The 18,476-nt window shown below is 47.0% G+C and overlaps 1 long non-coding RNA gene across 2 annotated transcripts; it reads right to left on the reverse strand.

The window, feature by feature from the left end:
• Nucleotides 1–694: 694 nt before the first annotated feature.
• Nucleotides 695–12,425, reverse strand: LOC125637315 (uncharacterized). 2 transcript variants are annotated; one of them, XR_012668685.1, is made up of 5 exons: nucleotides 12,303–12,425; nucleotides 5,907–6,018; nucleotides 4,847–4,979; nucleotides 2,118–2,224; nucleotides 695–1,356 (listed from the first exon to the last, which is right to left on the reverse strand). It is a non-coding gene; the product is annotated as an uncharacterized LOC125637315 (long non-coding RNA). The 2 variants fall into 2 exon arrangements; XR_007356894.2 differs by lacking the exon at nucleotides 5,907–6,018.
• Nucleotides 12,426–18,476: the final 6,051 nt, after the last annotated feature.

Here is an 18,476-nt window from a genome sequence, read left to right on the forward strand (position 1 = left end):
AAAAATTACTGTACGACCCCAGGAGGGAGAACCAAAGCCTGAGCCCGCCTGAGTCCCACCAACCCAGGTGCAGGGGCCAAAGCCCAAGCTCCACCACTTCAGGCAGGGAATGGGGGGCAAAGATTAAGCCCAAGGGCTTCAGCCCCAGGCAAGGGGCCTGTAGCCTGAGCCCCACCACCCAGGGCTGAAGCCCTGGAGCTTCAGCCCTGGGCCCCAGCAAGTCGAAGCCAACCTTGGTGAACCCATTCAAATGGGGTCACGACCCACAGTTTGAGAACTGCTGCACTAGAGATATTTCTATTATAACCTGATTTTGGTTGGGGCCTGTGGCTGCCACTGTAATACAACTAGATGGTAACGCACCTGTCCATTGCACATAACCAAATGTCAGCTCCACTGATCATTTCCCACCACACATGCTTGGTATTTTGTGCCACAGGGGACATAAGAAAGGTTTAATTCTGGTGCAAGCACTGGACCTTGAGAAAAGTATCTAGACATGGGTTGACACTGAGGCAATGGGTCATGTCCCGCTGCTACAACTGTAGCATGGGAAATAAGGGCCATCAACCCATTTCATTCAGCGAAATGAAGCAGGGCAGAAATAACTCAGACGTCTTCTTAGGCATCCAAACATATGGTGCCGCTTCTCCTGAAAAACCCATTAACAGTTTGACAATACCAAGTTAGACGATTATTACTCTTTTCAACCAGCTGGATTTATTACAGGACTTGGCTTTGAGCAGGACTCCCATCTGAGCTATCCCCCCTAGGCCCTGGAGACTAATTGTAGAGTACTTAGCTTCCACCTCTTGTTTGTTTCACCGAAACAACCCCCTTCATGTTTCCCTGCTAGTTCCCTCGCTCCCCCACCCCCGCGGCCCCGTAACTCTTTGTTTTTAATGATCAAAATATCAACAAAGAATTTCCCACTTTGCCCCCCTGGCCTGGAGGAAATAAGGGAACCCCAACTCCAGCTACCCAGGAAAACCTGACAACAATAAAGCGAGATGCAGCTCTCCCACTCATTGACACTGGGAAGTGACCGTGTGTTATTAATTTGGCAGTATTCCCAATCCCATTCGCCTGAGGTTCCTTTTGCAATTGAAGGGCCACAAGAAGAAAGCAGAAGAAGAAAGAAGAAAGCACAAAGCAGGCCTGACGTTGGTTTCTTTTTCTCTATCTGCAGGGGACGTTAATAAAAATAGAATACTCTTTTGTATCCACCGTCTCATAGCTGCCCCCGAGGCTGTAACTGGGGGACATGTAGTGAAAAAGCATTCCAGCATCTCTTCCGTGCAGCTGCCATGGCCTCCAGCATCTGAGCCTTCGCGGTTGTGCAGGTCGGTGGAGAGCCTGAAAATGTAGTTAGAGGATGTGAGTGCCTCATTCATGTCACCAAGGTGAAAAGCCAGCTGTCCAGTGATAGCAGTTTAAATGTTGCCTAGTTCCCTGCTCAGAAAAGCAAGGAAGAGAGGAAGTATCGCAGCTTGCAGATGTGCTCACTCCACTGCAAGTGATGTCTCATTTTGGTGCCAGGAGTCGGGGGGGATGAGTGGTGACTGGGAGATAGAAGCCAACCCCAGTGAGCCTCCATGCCCACTAAGGAGGAGCCAAGCTCCAGGAATCCAGCAGAGGTATCCAAGACTAGATGCCTTTTGGGAAGATAGTCTTTAGCCAAACACACATTATTGGGCTCAGCACAGGGGTAATTGAAATGTAATGGCCAGTGTTATGCAGACTACATGAGCGAATGGTTCATGCTGGCCTTAAACCCTAGGAAGCTATGAAAGTGGGAGGGGATTGGTTTGGCTGTGGAGCTTGGAAGAGTACCACCCCCATGAATGCATCCCTTGGCTAGTCCCCTTAGGAGCTTTCAGTCTCATCAGGGAATTGCTCAGTCATACAATGCCAAGGCATTTGTATAGGTTTTATTTCTTGGGTCCCTTCCCCTTTTCTGGAGCACTAGAGGCTTTGGCTGTGGTTCCACTCATTGGCTTTAATTCTGTTGTTGGGGAATCAGAGTCTCATTCAGCCCCACCACATGAAGGGAAGGACACCCTCAGCTAATTTACCTCTGAGCGAGCATTTATCAGAGTAAAGAATAAAGGGCTTACTGTGCAAAATGGCTGCTGCGGCAGCTCTAATCAATACTTGCTTGATGGATTGCCTGCCAGGAGTCTTTCAGGCACATCAGTTCAGCTGTTAGACTTTTGCTTGCTCACTGCTTAACAAAATAAATAGCGATGAAGCAAGGTATTTAGCTTGAAGCTGCAGCTCAGGATTAGAACGGTGTAAAATGCATTGTGGTTCCCCGCACGCCCCCCACTCATTTCCTTGGAAAGAATGTTAAATTCTCAATTTTTCTGTGGCGCAAACACAGGGCATGAATGCTACCCATTTCACAAGGGGCCCCCCTTCCTCCAAGATCAAGAATTGCATTCCTAATACAAGGTGGCCACTATTTCTTTCAGTTCCCCCTTAAACAGAAACCCTGTCTGGGAAGAAGGAATTAAGATTTCATGTGAAGCGGCTGATGTTAGTTTGGAGCTCCACATATACCCGTCTCTCTTCTCTGCTGTGCCACATGGCAAAAATGGCTCCCCGTGCTCCTGAGCAGAGCCGGCTGCTAACTGGTGTGAAAGCCAATGCATAACGGGAGTTCTCAGCTCCCGCCACTGTCCTGGCTCCACCTGCAGATCTCCAATCCAAGGAAGGAACAATGGGCCACTCTTCCGGAAGTGCTTGCTTCCCATTGGGAATAAAGGGAACTGCTGGGTCTTATTTCTGTGCCTAAATGGGAGCGGAGCTCTTTGGAGAATCAGGCTCGGACTGTGGTGCTAAGCACATCTGAGATCTGACCCTACAACACCTCCCAAAGCCTAATGATGGGTCAGACTCAAAAGCAGTGGCTGGATAGCAACAAAAGCCACAGTTTCCCCCAAAATAACATCAAGTTGCATCGGGCTGCTTCTTCGCCTCCTTAATACTCCACAATAAAACTAAAACAATAATGTGGGAAACTTATAAGGCTGTGGGATTCATTTCCCTGTCATGAATGGCATTTCCCAGGACGTCGGCTTTTGTGTTACTGATGCTGGTAATTTGCCATGGGCTCAGAAAGGTGAGTCACAGACTTTTAACAGCTGTCAGGTGAGGGTCACAGGAGCCCTCGTTTGTTCTCATTGGCATTCTCCTGCTGCCCCCGTTCCCCTGATTCTAACCCAACTCTGCTCACTACCAGCCCATTCACCCTGCTCAGTCATCGCTCCCCTGTACTCTCTCCCATACATTTGATCACTCAGGCCCAGAGCTTCACAGGTTATTTAGGTGCCTAACTCCTATTGAAATCAATGTGAGTTAGGAGCCAAAATACCTCTGGGGACCTGGGACTCAGAGTCCTCTCACTCACTCTCCCAGGCCTGGTCTGAATTCAGTGTGATCTGTAGAGCAGAGCTGCAGAGGATTGTGCAGCTCCAGGGCGGGACATTTCTACACAGTAAGAAATAGTCCCAAGCAGTGGGAGCAGGAGTGAGGGAATTCCTCATACTCCTCCTCAGAAGCAAGCTGTTGGAAGGGATGCTGAGGCAGCTGTGTGGTGGTGGGGAACAGGATTTTGGAGGGAACTGGGAATCAGGAATGGGGTTTTGGAAGGAGTCAAATCTGGAAGAGATTCATCCCTGAACAACCTGTACTCCAATGGAATAATCCAAAGGGCAGGACTGTGCTGTGGGCAGGAGCCAGAAGACTAGTGGAGAACCAGATATATACCCTTGAATAGGTTAGGGGACAGCAGCTACAGTGGGCAGGAGAAACTGGACGGTGAGAGGCCAGGAAAAGGACCAAGGCCAGGTTCTGCCTCCAGGACAACTGGGACAAGAAGCAGGGGGTCCTGACTGGGAAACTAACACCCACAAAGCAGCTAGAAGGTTGTAGGCAGTAGGACCCTGCATCGAGAATTCACGGGGGGAGAGCCTGAGTCTAATCACATATAGAGCCCTGGGGCATTGTGGGACCGAGAGCCACAGCAGGCAGACATCTGCAGAAGAGAGATCAGTGGCTCCCAGAGAGACTAAGCTCTGCAAAAAGAGGGGCCTAAAGCAGGAAAGCCGTCCTCCAAGTCTGCCTTAAACGGAGCACAGCCTTGCAACCTGGAGAGTAAGATTTTGAGGGCAGGGCTCTTGGCTACATTTGTACAGGGGGGCCCTGCTCCCTGTCTGGGGCCTCAGGGCACCGCTATAATAGAAATAACAACGATCATAAACGGCTGCTGTAGCAGAAGTACTGCAGATAGTGGGCCCAGCCAGAAGGAAGATCCAGCATGGCGGAAGCATACCGTAGGGCTCCGATCCTGCAGCATCTAAGGACGTGCACAGCTTACTCAGGCAAGGTTGTCCTCTTGGACCTAACAGGACTACTCACATGTGCATGCCTTTCTGCTTGCAGGACCAGGTCCTAAACCCGGAAGATGCCCTCCTCTAGTTATTTAGCTGTAGCTCACGAAAGCTCATGCTCAAATAAATTGGCTAGTCTCTAAGGTGCCACAAGTCCTCCTGTTCTTTTTGCGAATACAGACTAACACGGCTGCTACTCTGAAACATATTTATAGAGAACCATTAGATTCACCCCAGCTCTTCCCGGAATGAATTACAGGGCCATGGCATTGGGCTCTTTCACTAAACTTCCACTTGGTTTTGAATTCTGTTGCTAGTTTTGGTAACAGGACTAATGGCTTATTTATACCATGGGCGTTTCTTCACTGGGACATTGCTGGCAGATGTAATGTAGCTGGAAATAAAGCATGAATGTTTAACAGCACGGATAATTAACCAATGAAATAACTTACCTAGAAGTGTGGTGGATTCTCCATCATTTGGAGCCTTCAAATCAAGATTGCTCAGGCATTTCTAAAAGATGCTGTAGGTCAAGCACAAGCTACGAGGCTGGACGGAGGAATCACTAGGTGAAAATTCTGTGGCCTGCACCAAGAGGAAGTCAGACTAGATAATCCTCCATTGCTCTTACACAGCACTGTCCAGTTAGGGGCCTCCAAGCACTTTACCCAGGAGGTCGGGATCATTATTCCCATTTTGCAGGTGGAGAAACTGAGGCACAGAGAGGTGAAATGAGTCATACAAAGTCACCCAGCAGGCCAGTGGCAGCAGAGGGAATAGAGCCCACGGCTCCTATGTTCCAGTCCCAAGCACTATCCAGTCGGCCACACTGCTTCCAATTGCTGACCAAACTGCTCCCTTTTGGCTTTAAAAATCTGTAACTACTACTTGTTTCCTTTTATCACTGAAACCCCCCTCTTTAGATATTTTACTATCAGGGTACCTCTATCCTTAATGACTTTTATCTTTAAACATGTATATAAAAGTTTCAAAATGAATCGCAGAATGACTTCACTATTTTATATTGAAACCAAATGGGGATACAAAGTAAAATTAATAGGGAGGTTTGGCAAATGTCGAGCTATTATTTACACTGGAAAAACCAGGGCTGGTGCTCACATTTCCTGAGCAATGTTCCCCTGTTCTCAGCTGGCCAGGGTAAGAAGCTTGGCATGCTATGCCCAACTCCCCTTCCCAATACAGGAGTGCATTTAGAGGGAAGAACTCTTGGTCCAAGTAGAAAGATGATTAAAGAAATACAGATAATACTGCTCAGGCCGTGGGCATCACTTTAATTCTCTGTGCCTGTTTCCCCTCCCTGTCATTATCTGTCCGGCCTATTTAGTCCTGGTCTCGCAAAGATTTGTGCATATGCTTAACTTTATGCACTGCAAGTAGTCGCACTGAAGTCAGTGGTTGAAATTGGAATCAATGGCAAAACTCCCACTGATGTCAGTGGGGTCAGAATTTCACCCGATGAGACGGAACACGTGGATAAAGTTAAGCACATACCTAAATCTTCACTGAGCAGAGTCCAGACTGAAAGCTTCTTGGGGCCTGGGCTGTCTCCCCCTGTGTGTTTGCACAGCGTCTAGCACAATGGGGCTTGGATCTTGGCTGCGGCCTTTAAGCAATACATAATACAAACCGCTATTAATAATGGACCAATACTGGTGGGCCACTTGCAGTGAAATGCATTTGTCATTTTTGCACGGAGACGGACACGCGACATATCTCAGCTAGTAACCGTTCAGAACTCAGCAAGCCCCAGGCACCAATCAGGAATCCATGGCTCAAACACCAAATGTTGTTAGTTTAGTCGGAGATATTCAAAACTGCCTAGAGGATCTGAATATGACTATGAGCCGCCAATGTGATGTGGCCTTGAAAAAAGTTAATGCAGTCTTGGGACGCATCAGGAGAGGTATTTCCAGTAGAGATAAGGAGGTTTTAGTACCGTTATACAAGGCACTGGTGAGACCTCATCCAGAATATTGTGTGCAGTTCTGGTCTCCCATGTGTAAGAAGGATGAATTCAAACTGGAACAGGTACAGAGAAGGGCTACTAGGATGATCCCAGGAATGGAAAACCTGTCCTATGAAAGGAGACTCAAACAGCTTGGCTTGTTTAGCCTAACCGAAAGAAGGTTGAGGGGAAATATGATTGCTCTCTATAAATATATCAGAGAGATAAATACCAGAGAGGAAGAGGAATTATTTAAGCTCAGTACCAATGTGGACACAAGAACAAATGGATATAAACTGGCCATCAGGAAGTTTAGACTTGAAAATTCGATGAAGGTTTCTAACCATCAGAGGAGTGAAGTTCTGGAACAGCCTTCCAAGGGAAGCAGTGGGGGCAAAAGACCTATCTGGCTTCAAGATTAAACTCAATAAGTTTATGGAGGAGAAGGTATGATGGGATAACATGATTTTGGCAATTAATTGATCTTTAACTATTCATGATAAATAGGCCCAATGGCCTGTGATGGGATGTTAGATGGGGTGGGATCTGAGTTATTACAGAGAATTCTTTCCTGGGTACCTGGCTGGTGAATCTTGCCCACATGCTCAGGGTTCAGCTGATCGCCATATTTGGGGTCGGGAAGGAATTTTCCTCCAGGGTAGATTGGAAGAGGTCCTGGGGGTTTTTCGCCTTCCTCTGCAGCATGGGGCACGGGTCACTTGCTCGAGGATTCTCTGCACCTTGAAGTCTTTAAACCATGATTTGAGGACTTCAGTAGCTCAGACATAGGTGAGAAGTTTATTGCAGGAATGGGTGGGTGAGATTCGGTGGCCTGCATTGTGCAGGAGGTCAGAGTAGATGATCATAATGGTCCCTTCTGACCTTAATATCTATGAATACCCAATCTACCCGTGAGAAGTGGGCCCCCAGCTATGTTAGGTGGCTTTGAAAATTTCAGCTAGAGAGGAAGGATGGTCCAGTGATTAGGGTGTTAACGTGGGGTTTGGTAGGGTGAGGGTCAATTCTCTGCTCTGCCACAGACTTCCTATGTTACCATTGGCAAGTGAATTATCCTAGCTGTGCCTCAGTTTCCCTGTTGTACCATGGGAATAATAGCACTTCCCTACTGCACAGAGCGTTAGGAGGCTAGGAGCACTGAGGAGCATTATGCATTCAGATACAGCAACAGTGATGGCTGTAATTACTACTGATAAGTGAAGCGAGATAATTGATTCCTACCTCACCAGGGTCTGATAGTATGACCCTGCTAACAATGAGCTAGAAATACCAGTAACTAAAGAAATTTACAACTTCTTCATCTCTCTCATAGACCTTGGCAAGAATGATAACAATGATGCCAGCCTTCTACCTTGAGATGTGATGTGTCTGGAATTGCAGAAACGCATTTGGGCCTAAGGGTACTTGCTGGGGAAAGACAGAAGGAAGATTACCCTTTAATTGGAAATGACCTGAACAGACAAAGAGGAGAAAGAATTATTTATGTTAGATCCGTCCTACAGAAAAATCAGACCTGTTAGCAATTGGACAGCAATCCTTTCTGGGGGCTCTTGCAAAATACAATCCACTTAGAAAAGAAGGGGGGCAGCACAAAAATATTGGGGAGTGTTTCCAGACCTGGCACAGAAATGAGCCTATTCTTAATCAGCTGGTATGAACCGGCATAGCTCCACTGACTTTCATGTCCTTCATCTGACCACTGGAGCGAGAGTTTTTTACACCAGCTGAGACCCTGGTCTCAGGGTTTTTTTAGACTTCTAAATACTTGAATCAAGAGATAGAAATTCAAGCTGATATTTAAACCCGTCAGTTTCAAGTCATTAGACAGCTTTCATGAGTCAGACACAACTCCTTGAATTGATCACATTTGTGATTCAAAGCCAAGTACAAATGCAAGTAAAGCCATCCCCAGGGCTCATAAAATAGGCCCTGATGTTTGCATGAAAAAGATACTGGTTCCCAAAAGCCCTGCAGCTCACAGATTATTATTTATTACTATTTAATTGATCCAGATGAATGTGTAGACAAGGTCCCTACCCAAGAGAGTTTACAATTTAAACACTCAAGGTGCCCTAACTCCGAGCCCAAAGAAATCAAAAGTAAAACTCCCACTGACTTCAGTGGGAACAGAAAGAGGCCAACTCTGGCTATGTTGGAAAGCCCACCTGGAACTTGTAATGACCTTCATCTGGGAAGGGCCCAGTGCTCTGGGGTGACTAGCTTTAGAGATCAACCAGGTGCCCAGACAGGTTCACCGCACTGCTAGGCTTCACGCCTTGCTGAGGCAGCAGACCTCGGAGGCAGGTGAATGGCCCAAGCCCTGGATGCCAATGCCAGTGCTGAAGTACCTCGGCCTGCCAGGCACCGGTGCCAGAGCTCCTTCCCCCTTCCCGGCACAGATCAATCGATTCTCCGCTCTCCATGTACCATTCTGCCCTCCCACCCAACACCCACGTGCTGAATGTCAGGGCCCGGCTCCCTGTCCCTCCAAAGCGCCCACGTCCTTCTTGGGCCAAGTGCTCAGGCTCTTTTTGAGGTCAATGGCCTGTCATGGCCATCCAGTGTCCCACTTCTAGAGCCTTCTATTAGGCTGAGGCAGGGGAGCCAGTGTCAGCAAGGCCAGTGGTGTGGTGACCGTGGGAAAGGGGGTCTGCTGTTTCCCATGGTACACTCGGGACACTCAAGCGCTCTCCGATGAAGCACATGCAGGGTGGAGGCTGAAAGCAGCCGGTTCCGCTAAGGGCTCATCTACACCAGCACACTCAGGGAAGTGAAGATGATTGAGCTAAAGGTGCAAAGTTAAAGCACACAATACCCATGTGGACGCTCTCCTTCAGAAGTAGAGCAGCCTTAGGTTGCTGTGCCTTAAGCTCTCGTTGATACGTGAAGACAAGCCCATACAGGGAAGCTTAAGTGAAGTCAGACCACTTTGCTCCTGAATGAAAGCATTCACACAGGGGTAACTTTACATCTTTCATTAATTTGTCTTAACTTCCCTGAGCAACCCTATGTAGACAAGCCCTAACAAAAACAAGGTCAAAGATTAACAAGCTATGCGCAAACATTATAGAGCAACTGCTGCCAACACTGAGGGGCAGGTAGATGCCTTGAGAATGAAGCAACTGCCCTACATCTTCATGGGGACTGAGCGGGAAAGCTTCCCTAGAAGGATTGCTGTAAGCTTCAAATTCTATGCAGTGTTGTTGGAGCCCTGTGGGTCCCAGGATATTTTAGAGACAAGGTGGGTGAGTACGAGATTCTGGGGTGCAATCCAGACCAGTGAGGGGCTGGGTCACCCCTGCCCTGCGACGTTGGTTGCCTCGCAATGGTTTTCTGCTGTAGCTCCCAACCTGGGCCCCTCACAAACAGCCTGCAGGTCACCCTGAGTGTCTGTGTATAGCCCCAGCCATGGGCCATCAGCCTGTCAGCAACACACCAGTCACACTCTGGCTTCCACCAGCCTGAGTTATTATGTGCAGGGTGACGCCAGCCCACTCCCAGGTCTTATCCCCAAATCGTGTTCTGCACTGTCCAGCCCTCTCCTGGATGGTTCAGATATATTAGGTCCATTTCACCACTAAGGGGCTCAAGATGCAACAATTTGCCACCCTAAATGGACTAACCCATACAGTTCACAACATTGGATTAGTTTTGATTACAGAATAAAACAAATGTATTTAACTATAAAGAGGTGGGTTTCAAGTGAGTAGAAGTAATGAGGTCAGAAGTCAGAAATGGTTACAAGAAAAATAAATATAAAATACTTTCTAAACTTAAACTAGGCTTGGTTCAAGGTGAACTCCCTTCCCACATGTTTTCAGTAACACTGATGCCCAAACTCTCAGGCCAGGATCTGCTCCCGAAGTCAAATGGCTGTTTCTTTCATCCTTTTAGGTGAAAAGAGAGAGGGGGGTAGGGAGAGAGAACTTGGGGTGTTTTGCCCCTCACTTTTATAGTTCAGTCATCCTTTGAAAGGCATTTTCCTGAGAGTGACCCCTAGATAAAGCTCTCAGATGGAAAGAACAAGGAGCCATGGAGTCTGGTGAGAGAGAAGTTTCACGCTGGTTTTTTTCACCTGTGTATGCCTTGTCTCTTGCTTTCCCCATTCCATGCCAAAGAATGGCCACTTGATAGGTGATGGCCCATCAGCTTTGATGACACCTGGCTGGGGCGTCCACTTGTCCTTTGTCTTTGAGAAACAGGTTTACTCATGTCCCAGACTTATCTGGTAAACACGCTTCAGTCATGATGTCATCTTATGTTCATAACTTTACATATAATGTTGTTACATACATTTCACCATGATATTATTGACCAGTGAGTTATTAGTTTTCAGATGATACCTTACAAGGCATATTTTGTACAAACATTACTACAATCGTGGGTAGGGTGTGAATACAGGGGCATATTTCATTACAGTGAGGTAATATCTTTTATATTGGTGAGAGAGACGAGCGTTCAAGCCACACAGAGCTCTTCTTCAGGGCAGGAAGCTTACAGAGGGCAGGTCTACACTTACGCTTTAGTGAAAAACGCTACTACACCAATGGGAGAGCTTCTCCCCTCGATGTAATTAATCCACCTTTGCAAGAGGTTGTAGCTATGTCGACAGGAGGAGCTCTCCCACTGGCATAGCACAGTCTACACTGGGGGTTAGGTCAGTCTAACTATGGTGCTCAAGGATGTGGATTTTTCATGCCCCTAAGCAGCATAGTTATACTGATGCAAATTGGTAGTGTAGATCTGGCCCCAGAGTGTCAGCCAAACGTACTAAACAGTCTGTTCTATCTTGTAAGTAGTTAACATATTTCAAAGGACCATTCAAGGTGAAGTGGCCTGTTAACCCGCTCCAGTCATAGGAAGGAAGTGGTGGGGGGAAGAAACGGGGGGTGGGGTTCCTTTGAGGATGAGGACTGAGAGTGATCACTTTGTGAGAAGTGTTCCTCCACAGGTGACAGGGTGTTTTTGTCTTTTATCGTTTTCCTGTGTAAGGTCGTTCAAGAGCATAGTGATGTCTCGTTTCACCCACATAGTTGTTGTTGGGGCATTTAGTGCACTGGAGGAGGTACACTACATGTTGAGATAGGCATGTGTAGGACCCATGGATCCTGAAAGGTGTGTTGTGGGGGTGTTGATAGTTGTAGCAGTGGAAATCTGTCTCCAGGTTTTGCATCTGTTGTTTCTGGCAAGGTCTGGTGCCTCTTTGAGTTGGTGTGTCCTGATCTGTGGGGAGCTTGCTTCTGATGATGAGCTTGGAGAGGTTGGGCGATTGTTTGCAGGCCAGAAGAGGGGGTTCAGGAAATATTTCTTTCAGGATGGGGTCCCCATCGACTATGGGTTGTAGTTGTTTGATGATACCCCATACGGGTTCCGATGTGGGGACAACTAGGGGTGTGCGATTGGTGGGGGGCAGGGGGCATTTCTGTACCAAAGCAGGTTCTCTAGGGCAATTTGTCAGGGGGTATTTGACTGAAATATGACTGGAGAGGGGTTAATGGGCCACTTCACCTTGAACGGTCCCTTTGAAATGTGTGTTAACTACTGATGCTAAACAATCTGTTCCACCTTTATTTAGCTGTGCCACTCCGAGTGCCTTTCCCAGCCCCGCAGAAGAGCTCTTTGTGGCTCAAAAGCTTGTCTCTCTCACCAACTGAAGTTGGCCAGTAAAAGATATTACCTCACCCACCTTGTCTCTGTATGCTTCCAAGGGCAGACTGACTAACAAGCAGCTGTCTTATAGCCCCCCCGCTTCCCCCCAGCACTGGGTCATTTAGTTCAAGCAGTAGCCACTCCTGAGTTTAAATCCACAGGTCGCAGGTTCAGTCCCCACAGTTGACCCAACCAGGGGCCTCATTCCACTCAGTCTAAAGAGAAATTATAGAAAAGCAGCAAAGAAAACCAGCCCCCAAGCGATTTCACTCTACCTGCATTTCAGTCCCAAGCCTCTTTGTGCCCACACAGCCTAATCAGCCTGCCACAGCACCCGGCTTCCTGCCAGCCGGAATTGGACTCTGCCAGTTTGTCTTAAGTGTCATTGCAAACGGTAGCTCAAGAGAAAGAGCATTTTTTGTTTTTCAGAAACAATTACAATCGCTAACTGCCGCCCACACCTCAGGGATCTCAGTTGCCCGAGAAACGTGACGTGGGCATTGCTGTGGTAACTGGTATTCACTTCTTCACCCTTCCTCCTATCAGCCAGTTTCAAAGTTCAAGCCTCCAGGGAACAGTCCAACCCCCTGCCCGAGCTAATGAGTTAGCCCAAGCCCTCCTCTCTGGCAGTGCCCCTGCAACACTCCTCCCTCACTTCATGAAAATCCATTTGGAAGCGGCTGAGGGAGAGCAGTAGCTAGACCTGATGGAGCTGGCCCCATCTACCCAGCATCAGGGCAGTACAGTCCCAAGATGCCCAACAGCGATCAGCCGTTGAGATGAGACACAAGGGGAATCCATTCCAGGAGCCATGCTCAGCATGTAGCTTGTGATCTGCACGCTTATCAGATTGACAGCGATATTCTCTACACGTGCTCAGACAGCAGCTTTCCTACTCTCCTAACTTACCTAAACCAAAACCAATGCTTCTCACTGCAGAGGCGCTCATCTCCCCCAAGGGCTGTATCTACACCGAGTCTCCAGTTACAGCTGTCAGCTGCCTTTGCTGTGCTTTCTCTGACAAAGCGTTGTTAGAATTGTTGTAAAAGGCACACGGGTGGTCTTTGCACCTTTGCCGAACCTCTGAACAGTGGAATTTGTTCAATCGTTCTAAAAATATTCAGCTTCCAGCGGAGACCGAACATGAAAAACATCAGAGGACAAGGGGGATGAATGCTGCTAGTACAGCAGTTCTGAGCATCAGGGGGAGATTGAAAAGATGTTTTCTGGGAATGACATTTTCTTCAGACATGGAGATTTAGGTTTTTTTCAATGATATCTGTAGCCCTTTGGACTGTACAGACTTCCTTCCGAACAAACTGCTCCATGTTACGGTGACAATGCTCAGCTCCAGGTAGTTCACTCTTCCAGACAACACAACACAAATAAGGGGAAAAATGGACTGCTCTTAACTTGGTTCAATCTGAATGGCCAACAAAAGGCACCTCCCTGACCTCAGGTCTGCCTGCCAATTTTCAAAGCTCTGCAGCAAAACATGGAGGCATCTGAGATCTTCAAAATGTGGTCAGAAGAATTTTTACAATAGAAAGCACTAGGCAACTTTCAGACAAGGCTGGCTGCTGCCCCCCGCCCCTACGAAAAGCCTTTCTGATTCCCCCTGGGCTAGCATTAACTAATTCTGTTTTTTTCCAAGTCTTCACTGACTGTGTAACTTGTCTCCCATGCTTGTCATTTACAGTATGGCCATGTTGTGTTTCTTCTCCTCCAGCCTCATTGCACTCACATTGGAATGAGTCTTGTTCCTTGCAGTCTTTTTTGCAGAGGAAATCTAGTATGTTGAGCCATATTTCTGATTTCTTTTAGAATCCCCCAGCTTTCTATACCAGTGGATTTCAACACATCCTCTGAAGGGTTGCATTTTCAAATTCATGCATGCTGAAGTACTCATGCATTTTTCCCCCTGCCTGACCTAGTTGCCCAAATACCCTATGTGCATTCAAGCTGGTGGATGCACATGAATAGGTACATGCGTTTGCAGACCCCAGCTTGCATGTAACAGTTTGGGTATTTTTGTCCCTTAGTGAGGGGCATACACAAGCACTTTTGCACATGTGCGTTGTAAAATACTACCCCTGGCATTCTAATTCCACAATACTTGTTTTTCTAGAGTGTCTTCTTTCCTGTTATTTTTGCATTCTCTAAACTCATCCCTTTATTATAGCCCGTGATCAGTGGTTTCTAGCTCTGCACATGGGTACATTCTCCTTTAGTGGTTGGCCTGAGGCATGTTCCATTACTGGTCATCATTAACCTTATTGTTGCTTAAGTTTCTCTGGAGAGGGATGGAAGTTATCTTGCTGTTGAGCCGGTCTCCCCATGCAAAGCAGCAATAACAATGATTTCGGTGCTAAGGAGGAAGGCTGCTTTGGAGGTCATCACAAAAAGGAGTTTGTCTTATGACCAGTTAAGAACCTGAACCAAAGCCCATTAAAGTCAATGGGAGTCTCTCCATTAACTGCAGTGTGCTTTGGATCAGGTCCAAAATGAGGTCAGGAGTAACTCATGCGATAACTGCAAGGAAACATGACAATGACAGTGAATCTTAGCAGCAGCCATCCTGCATTTATACTTTATAGTACCTCAAACTGCTGTTTCCACCTTTGAGTTGCTAGATGAGAACATAATATTACACAGCACCATGCCAGGTTGGCCTGTGTACCTCTGTGTGGTTACTAACCTTATTTCATTAGAGATTTAAGCTCTTTAGGGCATGGACAATCTTTTTGTCCTGTGTTTGTACAGCACCTAGCACAATGGAGTCCTGGTCTGTAGCAGAGCATGGCAGAGCCCCCGTAGCTCCTGCCTCTACTAAGTCCACAAAGTCATTCTGAGACCCTGGGGTTAGTATCCACTGGTGCAGTTTATTCACAGACTTGTTCTCATTGCCGTCTCACCATGCACAGTTGGCCCTTCACCATCAGCAGGGAGGGAGGGACGGAAGAGCTACCTCCCTGCTTCCACTCCCTGACTTTTCCTTTTCTTTCTGCTCTTCCCCTAGCTTCTTTGCCCTGAGGCTTTTATACCCCCCCAGGCTAATTATGCAGCAGCTGTCTCAACCTGGCCCTAACTGGGGAGGCAATCTCCAGCCAGCTCTAATCTATCCCCCTAAATGGGTGCTGGCATGACAGAGGGCTGAATCAGCAACCCCTTGCCCAGCACCCTGTCACATGGTCCATAACTACAACTCCTGGGTGCTAAAGCACAATACACATAATAATAGCATGGATTTAGCTGCAGGCATATGATCACCTCCTGCTTAAATCACCACCCCCTCACTGGATTCTTTATATATGGGCTGAGCAGATCTGGAGCAACTGGGGCCCCAATGCAGCAGTGGCCTTTGGGTTTCCACCTGCATCCACAACCGAACCCTTTCCAGCATCTCCTACTGTGGTGTGTCTCAGGACAATGCCAGTGAATGTAAATGCGTCGGTTTTCCAGTTTGCAGGTGGAAGCTGCTGTTTTGACATTTCGTTATAGTTTAAAGCATTGTGAACATGTATTTTGATTACGGACAGAAAATGCTTATCAGAGTAGCCTGCGTCAGCAGGAAAAACAAAATGAAAGGAGTTGTGAATAGCCCTGAGAGTAACGTTCATAAGTGAGGAGAATATTTTCAGGCATAGTTAAATTAACTTGTGCTCATGTGAGACACTTAATAGATTTTCTCTATGGGCTTCCGCATACACACCATATTTGGTCCTTTATACTAGAATAAATCAACATACCATGTGCTAGAATTAACAATCTGCTTATTTTCAAGTCATCAGCTCCTCCCTGAATGGGAATTGGGAATATCGTAGCAGAGTGCAACAGTCCTCAATTCCGAGCACTAACGATGATCCTAAGAATGTGAACATCCATTTGAACTGTAATACTTACAGAGTCGTAGACTTTAAGGCCTGGAGGGGCACTAGATCCTCTGGTCTGATCTTCTGTATGTCAGACCAATACCACCCAGCACCAACACACTAAACCCAACAATCAAAATGAGATCAAACTAGTACAGCCCAAAGGAGACTAGAGGAAGGCAGCCGCAGGCAGGGAATAGGACGGACTGAGGTGCACCAGTGCCTAAGGCCCCCACAATGGCAGGGAAATGATCAAGTGAGATATACCCAGATAACCCTGGTAAGTGACCCACATCCACACGCTGCAGAGGAAGGCAAACCCCGCCCACCCAGGTCACTGCCAGCCTGACCTGGGGGAAAATTTCTTCCCAACCCCACATAGGATGCTTAGCTCCTGGGCATGTGAGCAAGAACCAGCCAGCCAAGCACCTGAGAGAATGCTCGGTGCCACCTCAGAGGCCCACCCTGCCCTCCCCCACATCTCATCTCCAGTTGTGGACATCCCTGATGTTTCAGAGGAAGGACATAAAAACCCTCTCCCAGAATACACTGCAGGAGGAAAATCCCTTCCTGATCCCTGCTAGTGGCAGGCTGAAACCCTGAAACATGAGCTTTAGGAACATCAGAGACAAACTGTAAGTGAGCCCCAGGCCTGCTGAGCCCTGCCTCCTACCATCACAAGCAACCTCATCACGCAATTGCACTCATAAATTTGCCCAGCTCTCTCTTACAACTAATTAAGTTGTTTGCACCCACAACTTCTATTGGGAGGCTGTGACGTTATTGACGTGAACTGTGACCATATAGATCATTGTTGCAACCAGGGTCCTATGGTTGCACCAGGTCTTGTACAGAGGAGATCAAGTGGGGTGTCTATGAAAGGTTGCAGTCTGCTGGTTATGATTATGCTGTCTGTATGTGTGTATCATTTTTGTATTTGAAGTTATGAATATTGGCTATGTACTTGTATCTCAATGTGTTTGATTCTAAGTAGCCTCAGTGAAGCATTTGGTCAGCTCCTTGAGAAAGGACTATTCTCAGTAAGTACCCAATCAAGAAACACTTAACTGACAATGGACTTTGGGAGACGTCAATCCACATCTGAGCTTTCCTGGGAATGTTCAAACTAACATGTAAGCAATGGCATCGGCCTGCAAAAAGCTGAATCATTCATGGACATGTGACTTGCCCAAGTAGCTACAAACTCCATCTTGTTGCTTGATTTTTCACAGAACAAAGGTGTTTCTACCCACAAGAGAAAGAATATAAGAGGCCCAGGAAACTTCTCCATTTTGTCTTCAGCTGGCTCAAGAGATGGCCTCTCCACCCCCAAGAGATGCCTGAAAGAAACTTGAACAAAGGACAGTAACTATGGGGGTGTGAGTGATTGCTGGACCCAGACTAGCTTATTGGGACACCTCTGAGGCTGAGATTTACCTATATTCAGTTTCCTATTGTATTAGGCTTAAACTTGCACATTTTGTTTTATTTTGTTTAGTAACTTACTTTTTTCTGTCTGTTATTACTTGGAACCACTTAAATCCTACTTTTTATACTTAATAAAATCACTTTTTCTTATTAATTGACCTAGAGTAAGTAATTGATACCTGGGGGAGCAAACAGCTGTGCATCTCTCTCTATCAGTGTTATAGAGAGTGGACAATTTATGAGTTTACCCTGTATACGCTTTATACAGAGTAAAATGGATTTATTTGGGGTTTAGGCTCCCAGAAAGACTGAATACTGGGCGCTGGAGACAGGAACACTTCTTAAGCTGTTTTCAGTTAAGTCTGCAGATTTGGGGCATGTGGGTCAGACCCTGCTCTGTGTTGGAGCAGGCTGGCATGTCTGGCTCAACAAGGCAGGGTTCTGGAGGCCCAAACTGGCAGAGAAAAGGGGCTCAGGTAATTTCAGCACATCAGGTGACAGTCCCAAGGGGGTCTCTGTGACCGAACCCATCATAGAGGCTGTTCCAGAACCTCACCCCTATGATATTAGAAACCTTCTCCTTATTTCCAACCTGAATTTGTTCACGGCCAGGTCATCTGTTTGTTCTTGTACCAGCATTGTCCTTTAGCTTAAACAGCTCTTCATGCTCCTGGGAATTTGCTCTCTATAAATAAATTAGGAAGGTAATCAGATCCCCTTCTTTTTGCTAGACTAAACAAGCCAAGCTCTTCTCGTCTCATAAAATAGGCCTTCTGTTCCTCTGATCATCCGAGTAGTTCTTCTCTGCACCTGTTCCAGTTTAAATTAATCGTTAACATGGGTGACCAGAACTGTACACAGATTCCAGATGAGGTTTTACCAATGCCTTGGACAATGGCTTTAATACTTCCCTATCTCTACTGGAAATACCTCACCTAATACATCCTAAGATTGCATTTCCCTTTTCCACAACTGCATTACCTTGGTGGCTCATACCCACACACCCAGGTCTCTCTCCTCCCCTGTTGCTTCCAGCGGATAAGCCCCCCGCTTGCAGCAGAAATTCTTATTATTGGACCCTAAGTGCATGACCTTGCAGTTTGTATTATTAAATTTCATGCTGTTTCTGTCACTGTAGTCTTCACGGTT

The sequence above is a fragment of the Caretta caretta genome, chromosome 5 (genome assembly GCF_965140235.1).
Source record: "Caretta caretta isolate rCarCar2 chromosome 5, rCarCar1.hap1, whole genome shotgun sequence".
NCBI classification, from domain to species: Eukaryota; Metazoa; Chordata; order Testudines; family Cheloniidae; genus Caretta; species Caretta caretta.